This window comes from Sorex araneus, chromosome 5 (genome assembly GCF_027595985.1).
Source record: "Sorex araneus isolate mSorAra2 chromosome 5, mSorAra2.pri, whole genome shotgun sequence".
Taxonomy (NCBI): Eukaryota; Metazoa; Chordata; class Mammalia; order Eulipotyphla; family Soricidae; genus Sorex; species Sorex araneus.
The window spans coordinates 211,212,933-211,233,953 of record NC_073306.1 but is presented as its reverse complement, the minus strand read 5'-3'; the positions used below and the strand labels follow the sequence as shown (position 1 = coordinate 211,233,953).

Here is a 21,021-nt window from a genome sequence, read left to right as displayed (position 1 = left end):
AAATTCTGTACTTGTGTTGTGACCTTGTCTCCCAGTGATAAACCCATGTGATATTTTACTGAAGTGTATAAATATCAGAAAGTTATCCAGTATAGGTAAAACAAAAATGCGGCAAAGAAATAAAGAGTGATGGAGGTACAATTGGAGTCAAACATCTATTGATTGGCAGAAGATATCTGTGGGAATGCCAGTACTGAGATCGTTCAAGAAAGTAGATATGCACATTTTAGGATAAATCTGTTTTCTCTCTTCTTAACACTGGCATTACTAATACTTAATGAGAAAATATTTTATTCTGTCTAAAGATTTGGCTTAATGGACATAGTACGGATTTGGGTCACAAGAGTTTGGTTGTGTTTTTAGCCTGCTAAGACCTGTGGGGTTTTAGGCAATATCCTTAGCTTTTATTTGCAGATTCCTCATTTATAAAATTGACATAAGCTGCCTCCATTTAAAGGCTGTTGGAGGACAGCAGAGATTGCCCAGGGGCCGAGGGCCTTGCCTCGCATGTGACTGATCAGATTTTGAACAATTTTTACTCTTTCAGAAAATGAATGTTTCAAGTGGGAGGAAGTGATCAGGCTCTAACCCTGCCTTACTTCCTAAGAAAGTAACTAAACAAATCTGTGTGTGATGAATAAACTACAACAGGAGTGGGATATGTCAGTTTCACATTATAAGCTAAATTTTTGAGCATCTTTTTAATTATTTCCTCTGACTTTCCAATGCTGTCATGTTTAAGAGGCAAATTTATTTTTCCACACTGGAGTGTTATGTACCTTTTGATTGAATAATTTATCAGATGACGGATGTTGCTTCAACGGACCCTAGGGTTCATTTCACAAATAATCCAAAGGTCAAGGACAACATTTTAGGTTTCTTTGAAGATGATTCCATGAATTACAAACAGTGATACAATGAGTTGCCTGATTTCTATCTGTAGTCCAAGAGAAGAGTACTATTTATTGCATTATAATATGAAAGACCTATTTGACCAAATAAATTTGTCTTAAAATGTAGCAATCAGGGCAAGAGAGGTTGCTCTAGGCTGCATGCATGCTCGATATACAGAAGGTTCTAGGAATCTGTCCTGGCACTACATGGTCCCATTGAACACAGCCACCAGTGGCCCACCGCAGAGAGCCAAAGCCTGTAGTCCCTGAGTACTCATTGTGGCCTCAAAGCAACAAGAAAATAATAATAACAATAAAATGGAAGTAAAATGCATTTAGTCGGTACAGTTGTAATTTGTTAGGAAAAAGCATTTTGTTCTGTATGCGCGCTGAGGCATTTGACTAGGTTATAGAGAGGGGGACAGTGGCTTTGTATAAAAGGCTGAGTTTTCAGTCAAGCAATCTAAAGTTTGTCTCTGTTCCCGCCCTTGGGCAGACGATGTAATCTCACCTCTCAGAACAGTTTTCTCACTTGTGAAATGCAAGTGTTGGATTAAGGGAACGCAAAGCGTCCGGAGTCCCTGTTTAATCACTCGTGTTCGCCCTGTGTTCGGCTATGCATTGCGGCCTCCGGCAGCCCACCTCACCGTGCAGTATCAAAGCTCCTTGTATGCCGCCGGCCGGCCGAGGCACAGAGCCAGACTGAGAAGGGCACGAGAACGTGCAGAAACAGGACCCATGGTCCTCTGCAGCGCACGGGGCGAGTCCAGTGTGATGCTGAGGAGAGCCTTCATTTTCACGGGGCTCCACTGGATATTCGTACTTGGAGTTGGACAGAGATGAGCTGGGAACCAGCCAGGTCAGCACAGGTGAAAATTTCCTTTTATAAACTGAAGGAAATGCCAAACGCCCAGTACCCAGAAATTGGAGATACCTTCCAATTTCTTATTTCCAGAATGACACTCATAGGCGTGTTTTTTTTCCCCATACAAACTTTACTGTTTTTTTAAATGTAGGAGTAGTGCTTTTTATTCAGCCATGGATTAGGCTGATTTAATTGGGCATGAACTCCACATCACTTTTTTTAAAATTCAGAATGTTGATTTTTTAAATTATTTTTATTATCTTTTTTTAAATCACCAGGGATACAGTTGCAAAGCTTTCCTGTTGTAGTCTTAGTCATACAATGATCGATCACCCAACCCTCCACCAATGCACATCTTCCACCACCAAGTGCCCCAGTACCCCCCCATCCCAACCCTCTCCCTGCCTCTAGGGCAGACCGTCCCTACCATACTCTCTTTTGCATTACTTGTTATGAATAGCATAAGATGTTGCACTCTTGCGGCCGTGTGCTCCTGGAACTCCAAAATTCCAGATAATTAGGCTCTGGAGAAATCTCTGCAGCGAGCTGATGGGTTAGGAGATTCTTTTGTGTGTCTCTGGATCTTAGCAGTTAAGCTTAAGCAGCAGCCAGAGGCAGTCTGTGGGCGTGACCTCCAGGGTCCCATGTGGGTGGTCGTGGGGGGGGCATACAAGGGACCAGCCCATCCCCTGTCCCTTGAGACCTGGAGACAAACTTTACAACCAAATGATCATTTAGACATTATTGATTCTCTCAACCCGTGAACATGGAATATTTTTTCATTTCTTAAATCCTATCTCTTTTTCAAATAACTTAGTTTTCAGGGCAGAGATTTACCACCTCTTTTATTAAATTAATTCCTAGATACTTGATGTCTTGGGGCACTGTTTTGAATGGTTCATTATTTGCATATTTTATTCATTATTTGCATAAGCAAATGGGACTGGTTTTTGCCTTCCAGTTTTGTAGCCAGCTACTTTGTTACATGGTTTATTGACTCTAGGAGTCTTTCAGTAGTTTCAAGGGTCTTCTATGTATGCTATATCCTATGCAAATAGAGATAATTTGATCTCTTATTTTCTGATTTGTATTACCTTAATTTCTCTTTCTTGCCTAATTGCTATACTTAGAACCTTTAATATATTGAATAAAAGCGGAGACAGTGGACATCCTCGCCGTGTACCTGATCTCAGAGGAAACGCTTTTAGTGTTTTAGCCTTAAGTCTGAGTCTTTGGATTTTACTATTTTGGTACTATGTGCTTTGGCTTTGTTCTAGTTGCTTCTATTTTGTCTCATCTTCTGAGCCTCTTGAGTGCGCGCAGAAGCCATCGCAGGGACTGTTGAATTGAAATCCTTCTCCATGACGCTTGGGATATTTTCTGAGCTCTGGGACTTGCTAGAATTCCTACCTGCTGGGACAGCTGAATTATTTTGGCTCCCTTTTAGTGCTTGGGGTTTTGGGGTGCTGACAGCTGAGCTGTAGGTTCCTGATGATCTGGTACAATTCATGAGTTTACACTAAGGTGTTCGTCGCCCGCGTAGCGATTTCCCTTCGCCAGCAAAGAGTGAGACGACACGGGTTGAGGATCCTTCTGCAGCAGTTTATTCAGTTAACTCACGAAGAGAAAGAACAACAACCTGGGTAATGGCAGTCCTTATATAGCCTGGTTGCCCCGCCTCTGACCTGGTGCTCATCTCATCTATTGGCTCCCGCCAATCACCCCATATGAGGTGGCGCTCATCTATTGGCTCTCACCAATCACCCCATATGAGGTGGCGCTCATCTATTGGCTCTCGCCAATCACCCCATATGAGGTGGCGCTCATCTATTGGCTCTCGCCAATCACCCCATATGAGGTGATTCTGTCATGGCTGCCACGCATGCGCAATGCGCTCTGGCTTCCTACATAAGGAGACAGTGCTGATGATCGGTCGTTCTATTTCCACGGCCCTGAAATGGCCTTTCTGTGGGAGAGGCGAGTTTAAACCTAGTTCCTCCCATTTAGATGCCAGGGCTTTTATGGAGGAATTCCGGGACAATTGATAGACCGCAGTTTCCCCAGCAGCCCTTGGCGTCTGTGGTGCGGGTAGAGTGGAGTGGCCCGAAGAAGCTTTCCTTCCGGTGCCTGCATGGCCGCAGGGCCACTCGGCCCACCTCACTGGATTTCCAGATGCCCTTCAGCTTGTTTAATACCCTGGAACCACTTGAATGGGTGAAAAATAAATTGGTGTTTTCAGGGTTTTTGGTGGGGCTGGGAGGATTCCCGAGTGAGGCTCAGTGCATCAGTGCTCTCAGGGGTGCCCAGTCGCCCGCCCGTGCATCAGTGCTCTCAGGGGTGCCCAGCCGCCCGCCCGTGCATCAGTGCTGGGGCTGCGGGCGATGCTTCCCCGGGGCCCTGCAGTCCGGGAGCCTCTCGGCTCCGCCCGCGGCTCCTCCAACAGGTCGCGCGGGAGATGGGCCCGAGCTGGTGGACCGAGGAGCGCAGCGTGACGGTGCTCGCCTTGCCGGAGCTGACCAGGCTCCACCCCCAGCCGCGGTTTCCCGAGCCCAGCCTGGAGTGACCCCTGGCCAGAGAGCCGGGACAGTACTGAGCACCGGCAGGCGTGGCCCACACTCCCCCCCCCCCCCCCCCCCCCCCGAGAAAGAAGTCAGTCCAGGCGAGGCACGTGTCCTGGACCCTGCGGCTGTCCTTGGCTCCTGCTTCCATTCTCAGGGTGGTTTTTGTTTGTTTGTTTGTTTGTTTTGTCTTATTTGTTTAGGACTGGAGCAATAACAGTGCGTAGGGTGGCTAGGGCCTTTGCCTTGCATGCAGCCGACCCTGGTTCGATTCCTCTGCCCCTCTAGAGAGCCCGGCAAGCTACCGAGAGCATTCCGCCCACACGGCAGAGCCTGGCAAGTTAGCCTCTGCAGCTGCTTTTGTGTGTCGAACCCTACGTCAGCCTGATTCTGGAGCACGGGCCTGCAATAGCCCAATGCAGAAATGCTGCGGCTTTCAAAACTTTTATTTGTTTTTAGCAATAGTAGCCTGTTTTGTTATTGTTATGACTGTGTTACTTTTGTTTTGGGGACACACCTAGCAGTGCTCAGGGATTTTCCTGACTCTGCCCTGAGTTACTCCTGGAGGGCGCGAGGGACTATATGGGATGCGGGGATCAAACCTGGGGTTGGGCCAGTGTCCTACCCTCTCGACTGCTGCTCTAGCCTTAACAACAGTAGTCTGGGAATCCCAAGTAATTAAATTGTTGAAATATTAAAAAATCTGTTTCATGTCTTTTTTTTTTTCTTGGCTTTTTGGGTCACACTCGCCAATGCACAGGGGTTACTCCTGGCTTTGCACTCAGGAATTACTCCTGGCGGTGCTCAGTATGGGATGCTGGGAATCGAACCTGGGTCGGCCACATGCAAGGCAAATGCCCTCCCCTCTGTGCTGTTGCTCCAGCCCCTTCATCTCATTTTTAAAAAAAGTTTATTGATACATTGACGTTGTTTCATTAGGGTAGTGTTGAAATCACTTTGAGGCTTTAAAAAGCCATTTTTGACATTCTACATTAAAAGAGATTAGAGCTAGGAATTTCAGTGAACAAAGTTAAGACCAGTATATGTGAGAGATCACTGAAGATATGAACCAGGTTTTAAATGTGAGAACGGGAGGGAAAGTAGCAGTTTAGGTGTAAAGGAGTAAGAGAGAGGGGTGTCAAAAATGACTAAGTGTGAATATGTTTTTAGGAGTGAACACCAATGTGAGTATTTGAGCTAATCAGACTTAATACTGTGGGCAAACTAAATGCTTGTGATTTATCATTTGCTCAACAAACCAAAAATACATAAATCTCCATGAGCTCTTTTATGTAGCTGAATGAAGAGTCCAATAAATCTTCGACCCCCCTAACTCTGCTGCCATCCTAAAAAAAGCAAATGAATTGTTTGTGTCCAGGATCCCGTATGAGAAGTTAATTGCCTTCTTGCTCTAATTACTAATCTGCATGGGTAGAGCTTTTTCCTGTGCTATACTGAATTTTTCCTATAATAACTTATCTTCATAAATATCTAGAGTAAACTGTCTCCCTATTTAAAAAATTTACAATGGGTTAAAATATTTTTTTCCATAAAAGACACAGAAATGTTCAAATCTTTCTAGAAGTATTGGGATAATTTTGGGAAAGTCTTATGTAAATGTTTCTGCTTAGCACTGGAGAGATGGTCAGTGGGTCCAGCACTTGCCTTGCATGCAGCTGACCTGTGTTTGATCCCTGGTCTCCCAGATGGTTCTGTGAGCTCTGCCAGGAGAGACCCTGGGCGCACCGCCAGGAGTGAGCCCCAAGTGTGGTGTGCCCCCGAACCAATATATAACCTATATTTATAATATTTATGTTATTTACATTTCATAAAATATTACACTTCATATGAACTACTGTTTTTTTTCTCCAAACCTTGATAAGGCACGCTTAATATGCACCTTAAATACCATACTGAAAACTACAGTTACATCTGAGTGAAAAACAATCTAAGCTTATCCTCATAGTGCTATAAGAATGCATATCACATGTGAATAAAATGTATCATATGTTGTCTCCAGTCTGACAGATACAAAATTTGTCTTCAAACCTAGTCAACACCAGTAAAGGAAAGGGTGAATCCATTCTAGCGGGTTATTAAAATCTCATAAACTGAATCGCACACTGACGAGTGGGTGTGTGGATTTTGTCCAGGGAGAGAATGAACAATAATTAAGGACTGACTAGAACAATCACAGGGTTGAAAGACGGCAGTGCGGGACCCAGAGAAAACCCCTCCCTAATTGTGTCTCACTGAGCGTTTTCCCGAAGCTTCGAAAGACAAAGTGAACTTGTGGAGTGAACCTTTCCCACTGCCAATGTCCCCGGTATCCCTCCCATCCCCCCAAACCCAGCCCACCCCCTGCCTCTATGCCAGACTCTTTCCTTCTTACTCTCTCTCTACTTTGGGGCATTACGGTTTGCAGTACAGAGACCGAGAGGCTATCCAGTTTGGTCCTTTACTACTTTCAGCACACGTCTCCCATCCTGAGCGATCCCACCAACCATCACTGACTCAGTGACCCCTTCTCTATCCCAGCTGCTTCTCCCCAGCCCATAATGCAGCTTCCAACCGTGGAGCAATTTTCCTGGCCCTTGTCTCTACTGTCCTTGGGTGTCAGTCTCGTACTATGATATTTTATACTCCACAATGGGACCTCCCGCTTTCTGTCACCCACCAGTACTTTAGTGCTGTCACTCGATGCCAGCAGACTGACAGTTGTCTTTTCCGGGTCTGCTCCCTCGCCCACGGTGTTACAGCAGCCTTGGATGGGAGTTGTGTCACCAAGCATCCAACCCTCATTTCTGCTTTGAAGGCACTGTCTGTGTGGGAGACATACTCAACATGCTTCTAGGGGCTCAGGCCCACTCAGTGGGGCGACCGTCCCCTGGAGCAGGGTCTGCCCTGTGGAGGGTACTTGGGATCACCAAGGTCACACCTTGTGCCCATGAGCTTGTGCGCCTGTATGGTGCCGGGGACTGAAGAGAAGAGTCCTCACACATTGCTGGGTAATCAGGCGTCTCCCTGGTCAAGTAGCACTGTAGCACTGGCATCCTGTTGCTCATCAATTTGCTCGAGCGGGCACCAGTAATGTCTCCATTGTGAGACTTGTTGTTACTGTTTTTGGCATATCGAATATGCCACAGGTAGCTTGCCAGGCTTTGCCGTGTGGGTGAGATACTCTCGGTAGCTTGCCAGGGTCTCCCAGAGGGATGGAGGAATGAAACCTGGGTCAGCCGCATGCAAGGCAAATGCCCTACCCGCTGTGCTATTGCTCCAGTCCCCCTGGTTAAGTAGGAGAGGTTAAATATACGAGTAGGACAAGCACAAGTTTAAAGAGCCGCGGTGATAATGTCCATACCAGGTGAGGTTCAGAAGCCCAGGAATACAGAAGAATGTGTTTAAACAGGAGCTAGGACACAGCTGCATTGGAACTCTCGGAAACAGAGCCAGAAATAGAGTGGAGAGGGCGGGTGGTTTGTTTGGGTAATGACCCCAAGGAACCCGAGAGAATACGCCAGGGGAAGAGAAAAGCAATATAAAGGCGTGTCATGAATGCCCAACTGTCTGCAACGTCTCAAGAACTCCATAGACAGCTTCACCACGGCATCTGCCTGAAGGTCAGGATGAAGAGATGTGTGTCCGTGAGCTCCTAGACTATCGTAAGGGCTTAGCTTATCAGCTAGGCCTCAGGTTCCGTTCCTGGGACTGAAATGGATTCCGTTTCCCAGCAATGAAACAATGTGTAACTGGCCAACCTGAACCCCCCTGGGGAAGCTCCCGGGCCCAGCAAGTGGCTCAGTCGATCACTCTGCCCCGGTCAAAGTGCCCCAGAAATTGCCTTTTGTTAACCCCAAAGGATGAGTAGCTTATGGCACCATAAAGTCTGACTGGAAACTTGTTTAACTGTGTCCTGGCCACTGTTGCCATGGTGCTTGCTTGACTTTGAGGCCGCTTGCTGCTCTCAAGGGCCCAGTCTGTGGGCGAGATGGTTGACCCCAGTGTACCGAAATCAAACTCCCACTGCTTTTGTGTCATCGTGCTCGCGTCTCTGTCCGTCCGGACACTTGGGAACCCACAGTCCCGGGCCTAACAGTATGAGTGGCGGGAGCGAGTTAACTGGCAGTAAGCAATGCAAGGGCTTCCCGGTGTTGGTGACAATCATGATGATTACCATAGGAAAGATGAGGAGGGGAAACTTCTGGTGGCGGTATGTCACCTTGCTGGTGACAATTGCGCACATCTGAGCTGCAAAATTGAAGTTTTGAAATTCCATAATACTGCACACCACTGAGCTGTCCATGAAAAGGTTTAAAAATATCAAAACTAAGAAATGGAACACATGCAGTGAGAGGGAGAGTGGAGGTCTCTTCAGACGGGCCTGGTTCCCGGGCTTGAAGGAGTCAACTTGACCCTTCAGATGTGCAGCTCCCAAAGAATCTCCACCTCAGGGTTGGTTTGGGTCAGATCTTTATTGTGACCAGTTACACTGAAAGCGTTTCTTCCAGGAAATATTTTCATCCACATTTTAGCTACCATCTGCAATTACAGACGTGTCTAATGTCTTGTTAGAAGTTTCCAGGTCATCTGCAAATGGAGGGGCTTTGGGGTTTAAAGTGATATTATCTCACAAACATCTGTTTTGGGGGCAGCAGAATTAAAGAAAAGAAGATGTGTGATGAATATTGAGTCAGCTAAAAGTACAATGACGTCTTGAGCCAAAAAGCGGACCTATGTAGTATGTGTAATAGGAGGATTTCATAGATTGCATATGACTGGACAGGGAGTGAATGAAAGAAATTGTCGGTTTATATTGAAAATCACTCTCTTCATTTATTCTCTCCTGTTGAGCTTGGGTGAATTATAAGCACCCATATAGAAAACATTGTGCATTCCTAACACTCTAATGCATCGAATAAATCCTTACATACCTAGAAATGTGTAAATTAAGTTAAATAGTGTGAAAAAGCCTTTCAACAAATTTTCCCAGCAGTGAGGGTTCAGGAAAGGGAGACAGGGTACAATTATTTGCTAGCAAGATACTTGGTGATTTTTGTTCATGATGTTCATATCTAGACTCTTGTTTGGCTACTTTGTAAAGATTTCTCTTTATAATTAGTGCTACTACTGCTCTATGCTTTACTCTTTACTTGTCTGCATCTTAGAAATCTATAACCAGCAAGAGGAAACATTCTCCAGCAGTTAAAACGGTTTGATTCCTGTAATCTGCTTAGCCGCTGTGTAGTGGAACAAAGGAGATGTCAGATTTGAGAGAGACCTATAATTTATTCATCTACGAATTCAGCCCTAGCTGGAGAGAAGGATGGTTAGTTATTTATATGTCTCAGAATCAAACTTCCCTGAATGAATACAGAGTAGGAGTTTGAACTGAAGTGCCATTCCAAGAAAAATTTCTCAGCTTCATTTTCTTGATCTGATACTGTCTTTTCTGTAGCTAGGTAACAAAAGGATGTCTTGCAGCTTGAAATATCTCAGAAGTACCTTGGGGTCCAACTTCCCTAAGTAAGAGGAAGCGTGCTGTTAATTTTCTTCCTAGGCAGGTCTAAGCTCTGCCCTCTTCCTTGTCCTAGTCCCAGAGATTTATGTGTCGCTGTGCTTCAGGGAAGGTGGTCCCAGACATGGAGCCGGTGTTGACAGGGGGCTGTTAGGGGAATGGGACTGTTTTGGACACAGATAGTTTGGGATGGGAAAGATCTGACATCAAAACCGATAGCAGAACTATGCGTGTGAGTCTGTGTACTTGTGTGTCTGTGTGGTTTGTCCTAATAGAATATCAATAAGACGGGAAAGGCCGACTTCTATCTCCAAAGATTAATCCTTGTTGAAATTCTGGAACAATTTTTGTAACTCTTAAGGATGGGGTTCTAATATATTCTTTAGGCAACTTGTATATTTATATGCAGCACTGTAGCACTGTCGTCCTGTTTTTCATCGATTTGCTCAATCGGGCACCAGTAACATATCCATGGTGAGACTTGTTGTTACTGTTTTTGGCATATCGAATACGCCACGTGTAGCTTGCCAAGCTCTGTCGTGCGGGAAGGATACTCTAGGTAGCTTGCCAGACTCTCCGAGAGGGACAAGGAATTGAACTCAGGTCAGCCGCGTGCAATGTGGATAATATATTAATCATCAGCCCTGGAGATAAAATATGATTGTAAAGTTATATTGCATGTTAAAAGGAAGAATTCCAAAAATGTTGATTCACTGATTTTTAAGACTGGTTTTAATAAATCAAAACATGCAGCTTAGAAAGGCAGTAAAGTGTTATGTCTGAAACGCTATCAGCAACAGAACAGTAAACCACAACGAAAAAAATCTGTGTGTTTTAAAAAAGAGCCCCAGGTAGAGGAAGACAGAGGGAGGCAGAGAGGCAGAGGAGGGAAACTGGGGGGAACTGGGCCTTGGGAAAGGATCGGTGTTAAAGCCGTGTTTGCCTGACACCGATTGTGATAACTGTATTTTCACAGAGACTAATAATTTTTTTTAAATGCAGCTTCTGGGGCCAGAGAGAGAGTACAGGAGGCAAGGCGCTTGCCTTACACTACACACAGCTGGCCCAGGTGCCAGTCCCAGCATCCCACATGGTCTCCCAAGCACCACCAGGAATAATTTAATTCCTGAGTGCAGAGTCAGGAGTAACTCCTGAATATCACCGGGTGTGGTACAAAAAACCGCCCCCCCCACCGCCCCAATTAGCCTGTAGATGAGGAGAAAGTTTGATTCTGAGACTTATAAATAACCATCCTTCTCTCCAGCTAGGGCTGAATCCGTAGATGAATAAATTATAAGTCTCTCTCAAATCTGATATCTCCTTTGTTCCACGCACACAGAGGCTAAGCAGATTACAGGAATCAAACCGTTTTAACTGCTGGAGAATGTTTCTTCCTGCTGGTTATAGATTTCTAAGAGAGCAGAGAAATGGTGAGATGACTCCCTGTTCACTCAGAGCGTTAATCTGACTGTGACGGCGACTGGGAGTCAGGAGAAGAAGGTGCCCGCCCAGTTGTGGTGGGGATGTCATCGGGTTCAGCCTCTACAGAAATCAACGCTTTTGACAATCTTTCCAAAAATACGACCAGAACTCCCATGTGACACGGCCACTCCACTTCTTGGCATCTATGCCCCCAAACGCAAAAACATTCTTTCCAAAGGAACATATGTGGGCTCACAGTTCAGTAGCCAAGATATGGAAGGAGGCCAAATGCCCAGCCTGGAGGGACGGATCAAGAAGTTGGGCAGTATAGACGCAACGGAATTCCATGGCTGCCATTTTGAACATTTGAAACTTAAGCTTGGGGAGTTGCTTAGAGATCAAGGGTGCATCAGGGACCCTATTGGTTTCCCTTAGTTGCGCGTGGGACCCCCTCACAGTGCCGGGTCTAGCTGTGAAGCCCCCCAAGACTTCACAGCTCACCCAGAGTCCAAATATCCAAGCCCCTGTTGGCCAACCAGCACGGATGTGAGGCCCTGGCTTGCCTGCACCCTGCTTGGGACTCACCCCCCAAATCTCTCTAATACTTCGTGAAAAAGAGAGAAAAGGTTAAACCTAAGGAAAATGAAAGGTTTTGCTACTAAGTGACTTGCTATTCTACATGTTTATGTTCAGTCCTTTAGAATGTAAGTTGAAAAGAAAAAAAAAACCCTTACCCAGTTTCAGGTGGAAGAACCCAATTAAATAGGTTGAAATGTCACACATTTTTTTTTCTCTGTCATTTTAATTTTAAGGCAGAGCCAGAAATTGTATGTAATTTGTCTTGGAAACTCTCAAGTCAGTGTGTTTCTCCCCAGCTCACCCCTGTTTTGATAGCAACTTACCTGAAACAGTATCTTCGTAGCTGACACAAAATTGGATTCTGAGATTTGGTTAGAAGTGTTCTGGCCAGAAGCCTGGCGCTGAGGGAAGGAGTAACTATTCTCCAGCATTTTCGGCTGAGCCAGAATGCCAGTTTTCTGAGCTGAATATCACAGCAACAGACTCGCCCTCCAAAATAAGTCCAGACAAAATGCCAGGACTCTGGAAGGCCCTCGTACCAGCTGCACACTCCTGTTCTCTAGCAACAAAAATCAACAAGCTTTATCCCAGGGTTTCGTGACCCGTTTGGATTTTTCAGAATAAAGGTCCTTTTCTTTTTTAGCTATTTCCCACTTGGAGTGAGTGGTACTCGGGGTGACTCCTGACTCTGTGCACAGGAATCCTGGTGGGGCTTGCTGGACCATATGGGATGCTGGGGATTGAACCCAGGTCGGCCATGTACAAGGCCACTGCCCTACCCACTATGCTACTGCTCGGGCCCCCCACTCTGAGTTTCTTTATATTTTAATGCTAATTGTATTATTCCGTAAGAAGCACCCTGTATCTATATCTATATCTGTATCTATAAACACTCAAAATGCTTCTGAAAGGCACCACTACAAACCTTATGATGTACAATAGAGGAAGGATTGTAGATTAAAATTTATTTTTTGTGCATTTTTGTAAAATCTACTATGTATGACTGAAGTCTTATGAGTTTGTCTCCAACTCACCTTCTTGTTTATTTGCTTTTGTGTCTGAGGTCTCTCCTTGGCAGTGCCCAGGGCTTACTCCTGGCTCTGTGTTTGAAATCACTCCTGGCGGGGCTGAGGACTATATGCAGTGCGAGGGATTGACCAAGAATTGTCCATATGAATGGCCCGTGGCCTCGGTGGCTGCGCTTTCTCTCTGGACCCCTCTCATTTATTTTACTGAGCACAGTAATCTAGGTTCATTCGTGATATTGAAAATACCAGTGTTTACACTCATTTTATACCTGAGTATTGTTGCTTTTATATCACCTTTTTTTTCAATATGTAAATAGGTACTTTATATTCCCAACTCTTGGCTATTGTAAATAAAGCTCTAGAGAGCATGGACATGCATATATATCTATTCAAGTAAGATAAATTAGACATCAGTGGTGGACTTACTGTGGTACTTACCAAAGATACTGATTCATAGCTGTGTACATATTACAATGAAATGTTTTTTGTGGGGGTGGGGAGCAGAGCCATGCTCAGGAATTACTTCTGGCTCTGCATTTAGGGGACCATATGGGATGTGGAGCATCAAATCCATATTGGCCATGTGTAAGGCAAGCGTCCACCCACTGTACTATTGCGCCAGCTCTTATAATGCGATGTTTCTTGAAGACAAAAATTATATCTAATAAAATATATATTAAACAGTAAAACATTCTTTTTGATGTTTTAAAAAGAATTTAAACATTTTTTCCTGTACTGTGTTCATTTATCATCCACATTTAAAATTTTCCCATTATTAACATTTAATTGGAAATGGCATCTGTTATCAAAACAGCTAACTTTTACAGAAAGATTGAATCGTGAGTCTCCGTACTTCTGAGGAAACAGTCATTGTGCTTTCTTACCCCTGCTTTGCAAGAGCAGATCTGAAGATACGAAAAAAATATCAATAGAAGGATTGAACATATATAAACTTTGGATGTTGTTGGACACTCATGAATATAGATTTTAATTTTTAATTTAGTTAACTTTATAAAGTAATTGCTCAAGTGTATCACCAATAGATGGAGAGACTTTATAGGGTCACTCTGTAGACAGTTATATTCTTCAGCTTCTTAATCTTTCTCCACAAAAATTACAATTCTTGACACCAATTTTATCCTGTGAATGTACTAGAATTGGCAAATCTATATTTATACCTAAGATATAAACATAAATGTCACGGAGAAAAATTTATTTCTTTATTTAAAACAACACCATTCATTCCGTATTTTTAGTTTTTGCTTAATGAATTCTAAGAATTTTCTGCATGATTTAACATGTAGGGATAACTGATATACAAGAAATAACACTTTAAAGGAGTTATCAACAAAAACTTTTGGTGGAGGGTCACACCTGGCAATGCCCAAGGGTTGTTCCTGGCTATGCACTCAGGAATGACTCCTGGCAGTGCTCAGGGGACCATATGGGATGCTGGGAATCGAACCCACATTGGCCGCATGCAAGGCAAATGTCCTACCTGTTGTGCTATCGCTCCAGCCCCTCAACAAAAATTTTAATGACTGATAATAAAGTATTCAGTTTCAAAAATAATTCCACACTAAGTTGTTCACTTACTCATATTTTACTATAGAGTATCAGTAAGAAACTTGGTTGACTAATATAATGTCCAATCTCAGGATACTGGCCCAAACGGGTAAGGAAAATTTTATGTAATTGTTATGTAAGTTTTGTCTATTTTGCCCCGGGCTCTGAAAGAGTAACACAGCTCCAGAGTGTCAGTTGGTTAACTGTCATCTTCTTTAAGTCCTTTCCTTGCATGTTAACTGTGGTTCAAGATTTTGGGAGGCAGGACAGTTTTTAAAATTGAAATCAGATTTTTACCTGTCCCAACACTTGAGAGAAAGATTCTCTATTTTCAGGAGCTAGGGAGGATGGTCTCATGATGTGGAAAATGATCTATTTGCCATCTATCATTTTAGCACCACAATTACACTCAGATATGCATAAGATTGTTCCAGTAAATCTCCGTCTTTGTACGATTTGTATTCCTTGGGCCTTCATCTATATGGGCAGATCAATATGCTCCAAGAATGTCTTCGTATGTCTGTTTTCTTTATGGATATAGAGGTCCTGTAGATAACAGTGTCTTGATCTTCCCAGAATCTTTAACAGATGGCGCTGTGCTAGTCTCAGAATGGAGACTTATTGATGTGATGATTACTGTGAACAAGAGACAGAATTTGTTTTCTTTTGTAACAAGACAAAGAGTAATATTTAAGGTAGCATTTGAACTCCTTAGAGTGGCTGGTAACATTTCCTCGTGTGTGTCTTAATTGCCTTTAGATTTCTGCCATTAAATTAAACTTCCAGCAGAAGAGCATTTTGCATGTCTTTGATGAAACACGTAATAATAAGATCTACTCTGCATGTACTCATAGATTTTGAAGAACTAATGAAGAGAAGGAATTATGCATACTCGTTTGAAAATATCAGAAACAATAAACTATGAAAAGGACCCAAGAGACCGTATAATGGTTTAGGGTGTACCTCCATGGGCCGACCTGGGTTTGATCCCTAGCACCACGTGTGGGGCGCATCCAGGAGTGACTGCTGCGCATAGAATGAGCACCGAACACTGCCCGGTGTGGGCCAGCTCCCCAACACCCCCACCCTCAGAAATACCCAGGAAAATTGTGGGCAGATGGGTCCTTTAAACATGGCCTACCACTGAGGTATACCCCCATCTCATTGTGGGTCACTGAATTAAAGAAAGGCAATATCTTAACCTGGAATTACTATGACTGGGAGCAAATTATTATAATCACTGACCTACACTGAATATTTAATGTACAACAGACACTGGGGTATGGTCTTTGCATACATTAGCTCCTTTTCTCTTTACTGTAACTTAGATCCAGGTCTCTTGAGAGGTTTTATAACTTATCTTCGGTGAAAGACTCATTCATTGGCTTAAATAGTAGTCTCGGGGCTGGAGAGATAGTACAGCAGGTAGGTGCTTATCTTGTGCACACTTAATCTCTGTTAAACCCCTGGTGTGTAAACACACAAAAAGGAGGAGAGAGCAGGGTCACCACACCGGGCACAGGGCAGCGGCGCTCTGTCTCTCCCGACTCCTCTTTCGGTAGTTTCCAGCCTCTTCCCCCACCCTGGGGAGGTTGATGGTGATGATGAGGCAGGCGAAGGGAGGAACGGAGCCAGGCTGGATGGTCTCAGTTGCAGTTTATTCCAATCTCCTCTCTATACACTCCCGTCTCTCTCTCTGCTCCTTCCCCGAACCCCCTCTTACAGCCTCCTTAAATCCCCCAGCATGAGGGGTCTGGGCTTACACATAGGTGTGGTCACAATCAATAGGGGGAAAGTTCTTTCCCTCAGGGGAGGCTGCTTAGGACAGATTCTCCTTCAGCAGGACACCCACCCAGGAGCAGAATCCCATGGGTGTGTTTCTCCTCTCCTTGTCCAACTAACATATAAGTATTCATAATATTAATCATTTTGTATGGACACAGCAAGAGATGCATTAAACTTATAGAATTGCTCTCCTGGGGTCATCTCGATCTCAGACTACAGTGCTCAGGCCAGATTAACTTTCCTATCCCCAGCAGGGTCCTAGTCTCGTCGTTGCTTTTGGGTCATGACATGACATGTTCATGACCAAGCTCTTAACATATAGCTAAGCATTAGGCACTTTGGCCAGGCCCATCTCGATGCCAGGGTAGCATATAACTCACGGCTTGCACTGGGTCCATCCCATCCCTCATTGGGACCTGCCATTGGGGTGCTAGGAACTAAGGGCAACTAAGGCTTAACTCGAGAAAGCAGATGCCCAGGAGTGAATTATATTCGAAGCCAATTAAATCCCATGTTACAAAAGCATATTAACCACTGTCTTTCTTTGTCCATACAAAAAGGACATTGCTTTAAAGTAAAGTATTCAAAAGACACGAGGAGAGGAGCAAGGCAATATTAACTTCCAATACAAGTTCACTGTCCTAGCAAGGTCTGACCTTACAAATTAACAGAGTCTGACTAGGGGAAAAGCTGATTAACTGGTTGGGAAAGAGAGCATAGAGAAGTGGTTACAGATAGACAGAGGAATGGAGTGACTCGGGAGCACTTTGATGCGTGTGACCCGATAAACCTAAGCTCCCTATAGCAAGGAGAACAGGACATACCAATGTTGTCTAAAAATGTTTAGAGATTATTACCAGATATGCCTAAACTCTTTGTGGCAAGGGAGAAAGGACAAACCAGTGATATCCTACATTCCCTCTTTTCTGTTTACAAAATCACAAAAATTTGAAATAGAAAGAGGAACAATTCCAAACACAATACAGTCTTATAAGTTGTAGTAAATTTTCAGTCTGACCCTTGGCCAGAGAGTGCTTGTAGTAAAGCGTCCAATTGTCCTGCACTGTCCAGGGGTGATGAGAGTCACCAATGATGAGAGTTGTTTAGTCCCATTCTGAAGAAATGAAGTGTCTGGATCAAAATTGAAGAGTTGTTTCTGCAACAGCAGCAGTAGTGGTCACAGCAGTGAGTCCCAGGGGAGCAGCTATAGGAGTCTGATAAACTTCGTGAAGCACTGGATCAGGCAGGGAGCACTGGAACAGGAGCATCACAACTTCTATCAGGAGTCCTTCAGCAGGGGAACGCAGCCATTCTCTGGTCAGGTTCACTGGCAGTAATATCTGTGCAACCTAGCTTATGTTTGGAAAAAAACACTTTTTTAGAGTTATCAGAGGCTTCGACCATTGGGGTTTGGTACGTCTCCATGCCTAGGGGTAGAGAAAGAGACAGGGAGAACTCTGACATGAACAGTTATCCTAGAGAGAAAATCAAAGGTTTTCCTATTAAAAGTCATTCCTTCTTCCTTCAAAAACTGAGGCAACTGTGAATTCCAAGGAGAGAGAAAAAGGAAGGAATTGTTATTCCAAAATATGGGGTCCTGGCGTTTTCCATTCCAGAACCTGTAGAAGGATACAAGGAATGCTCTGAATGTGACCTCATGATATGTTAGAGGAGCCAATGATATCCTACCCCTGGTCCCCCGTACGGTGTCCCAAGCTCTAGGAGGAGGGATACCTTAGCGCAAGGCCAGAGTTAACCCCAAGCACTGCCAGGTATGGCCCGAAAACTGAACAGCAAAAGTCTAGCTCCGAAACCTATCATTTTCTAAACCATTGTGGTTCCCACATTAGTCCTAAATTGATGCAAATTTCAAATATTGAAAAGTACGGCTTGGAAGCTGGTCTCACACGCTGGGGGAAAGTCATCCCAGATAGAGAAGGGAACATCAAGTAAAATGTGGTTGGAGATCCCGTGCAGGAAGGGAGATGCGTGCTGAAAGTAGACTAGAGACTGAACACAATGGCCACACAATACCCCTATTGCAAACCACAACACCCAATTGGAGTGAGAGAACAAAAGGGAATGCCCTGCCACAGAGGCAGGGTGGGGTGGGGGAAAGATGGGATTGGGGGTGGGAGGGATACTGGGTTTATTGGTGGTGGAGAAAGAGCACTGGTGGAGGGATGTGTTTGCGAACATTGTATGAGGGGAAAACAAGCTCAAAAACGTGTGAATATGTATCTGTACCCTCATGGTGACTCACTAATGAAAGAATAAAATAAATTAAAAAATAAATAAATAAAACTGTTAGATTAGAAAAAAAAGTACGTCATTACCTTACATCACCAACTTACCCAGTTATTAAGCTTTGCCTTCAGACTGTGATAGGATGGTAGCTTATAGGTTAATGAGTGTGGCAGACTTTCTCATCATGGAGCAGGAGTGCAAAGTAGGCAAAGGAAGGGTTCTAGACCTCCCTGTCTCCTGTGCTTGCAGGGGTAGTTCTGAGGGGTTGCAGTAGACATCTAGACACAGCAGAGGGAGAAAGCCTTGAAGTGTTCCAGTGGACAAAGACTGTTCAGTCACAGAATCAGGGAAAAACAATAACCAAACGCACTTAAAATTGTTTATGTGAAGTTTGTCAAAGGACTTCAGTTAAACAGTGTGTTCTAGAACAAAAATGTTTCTGTCAAACACTGATATTTTTATTCCCTGAGATTTTTCTGCCTATTTCAAGTGAATATAACACAGTTTCCTTTTACTTTGCTTTCATTTCTTTTTACTGTGGATTTTTTGGTAGTCTCTGGATGTTGGCTGTTGGAGGGATTACTCGGTGCTGGGGGCAGTCCCTGGATGTGACTGCCTAGCTACTGGAAAATGTGGGATCTGAGCAGAAGAGGCCCAGTCCCGATCCAAGCAGGCTTGGAGATCTCAGCCCCGTGTCCCACACCCCTGGCTTCCTCTGCCGGTACCTTCATGCGAGAGGCTCGTCTGAACGTGTGGAGAGGGGCCTTGAGTGTGGCTGTGGATGGCTCCAAAGGTCTTTGGCTGAGCGACTCCTCCGGTGCTGTGTATTCCCACCAACAGCCAAATCCAGAGACTATAAAACCAAGCTCCGGAAGTGTGCAGACACGGGACATCTTATAGCCTAGTTCTCCCTCTGGGAGAACCCGGCAAGCCACCGAGAGTTTCCTGCCCACATGGAAGAGTCTCTCAAACTCCATGTGGCATATTCATATGCCAAAACGAGTAACAATGATGGGTCTCATTCCCCTGACCCTGAAAGAGCCTCCAATGTGGCACCATTGGGAAGGACCAGTAAAGAGAGGCTTCTAAAATCTCAGGGCTAGGATGAATGGAGATGATACTGAGACCACTCGAGAAATTTGACGATCAACAGGATGATGAGATGATGATGATGATGATGATGATGATGATGATGATGATGATGATGATTTTTTTGGTAGGAGGGATGTTTGTATGGGAAGCAAACACCTGGCAGAGCTCAGGGTTTGCTCCTGGCTCTGTGTTCAAGGACCGCTCGTGACAGGTCTTAGGGGACAATATAGGGTGCCAGGGATTGAACCTTGGTCAAGCACCTTGCCCTCTGATTTATCTCTCCAGTCCTGCTTGATTTTTTAGGAGGTCTTTAATAAGCATCTTAAGGCGATTATCTTGGGATTGGATTATTGAATTCTCCTCTTCCGTTTACCAATGTGCCATCTTGGACAAGCCTCTCTCCCTCTCTTCCAAATCTCGCAAGAGTAAGACTAGTGCCCTCAAACACACCAGCTGTCGGTTGCGTAGGAAGGCGCCTTGCATAGCATGAGTTCTCTTGGAGAATTATTCCCTCACTGAAGCTGGATGATGGAATTCTCAAAATTGTGTCCTAAAAAGCCTGCCAAGTAGCAGAGTAGGAAGATGACTGGTCTATTTAAGAGAGCTTTTTGGGAGCGTTGCCGTGTAATTTTAGGACAAGAGAGTTCAGCTACAGTGAGAGAGCGTATCTGGGTTTTAGGCTGCTTGCAACAGAGAAGCATCCCTAGGCACAAAGTAGACACCTTCATTCGACTTTGACAAGGTACCGGAAGAAGAGAGATGCTCTGTGACCCCAGCCCCTGAGTCCGATCTCAGGTAGGAGCCTAACTCGACGGAAGCAGTGGCCCTCTCTGAGCAGCCTAAAGTCTCTTATCTGAGAGAGGAATGTTTTACATCCAGGGATTCTCGGGGTGGTGGGCTCTATTCCATAGTTTCTCACTTCCTGGGAGCGTAGTATTTCAACAGATCCAGACTCTGCACAGCTGTGGTACCCAGAGAGGTCAGTGCCAGGAAGCCAGAGGTGCTTGGGGTAGGACGCTTACTTCTCTGCATGGCTCTTGGTGAAGCAGTGACAGGACTCAGCTGCCTGTTCTTGCAGCGTCTTCTGATCCAGCCCCTGGAACAGAAACAACATGAATAAAAAAAAAAAAGAAAGAGAGGAGCATCTTCATCTTCTCAGCCTAGCCACTGTTACTGAAGCAATCCAGATTCTCAGCCCGTCTACATAGTTTATCCCCACAAAACTATAGCTCCAGGCTCTGCGTGGGGACCAGAAGGCAGGACAGGGTCAGCACACGTGCCCTGCACCCCTCCCCAGCACCTCACAGTCTCCCAGGCATCTCAGCTGTGGTGCTCATCTCGATAAAAGCCACGAAAAGCCACGGGTTAGACCAGTGGGTGGAGAATACTGGTGGCTTCGCTACTGTATTGTAACAGAAAATGGATTCAAGTCGATGGAAGAATAGATAAATTCTTTTCGGTTGGAAACTTT

At 44.7% G+C, this 21,021-nt stretch overlaps 1 protein-coding gene across 5 annotated transcripts in view; it reads left to right on the top strand.

Annotated features, from left to right (window-relative positions):
- The window catches only part of LOC129404835 (protein MAL2-like), a 106,273-nt gene that overhangs the window by 8,714 nt on the left and 76,538 nt on the right, over positions 1-21,021 (top strand). The window lies entirely within an intron of this gene.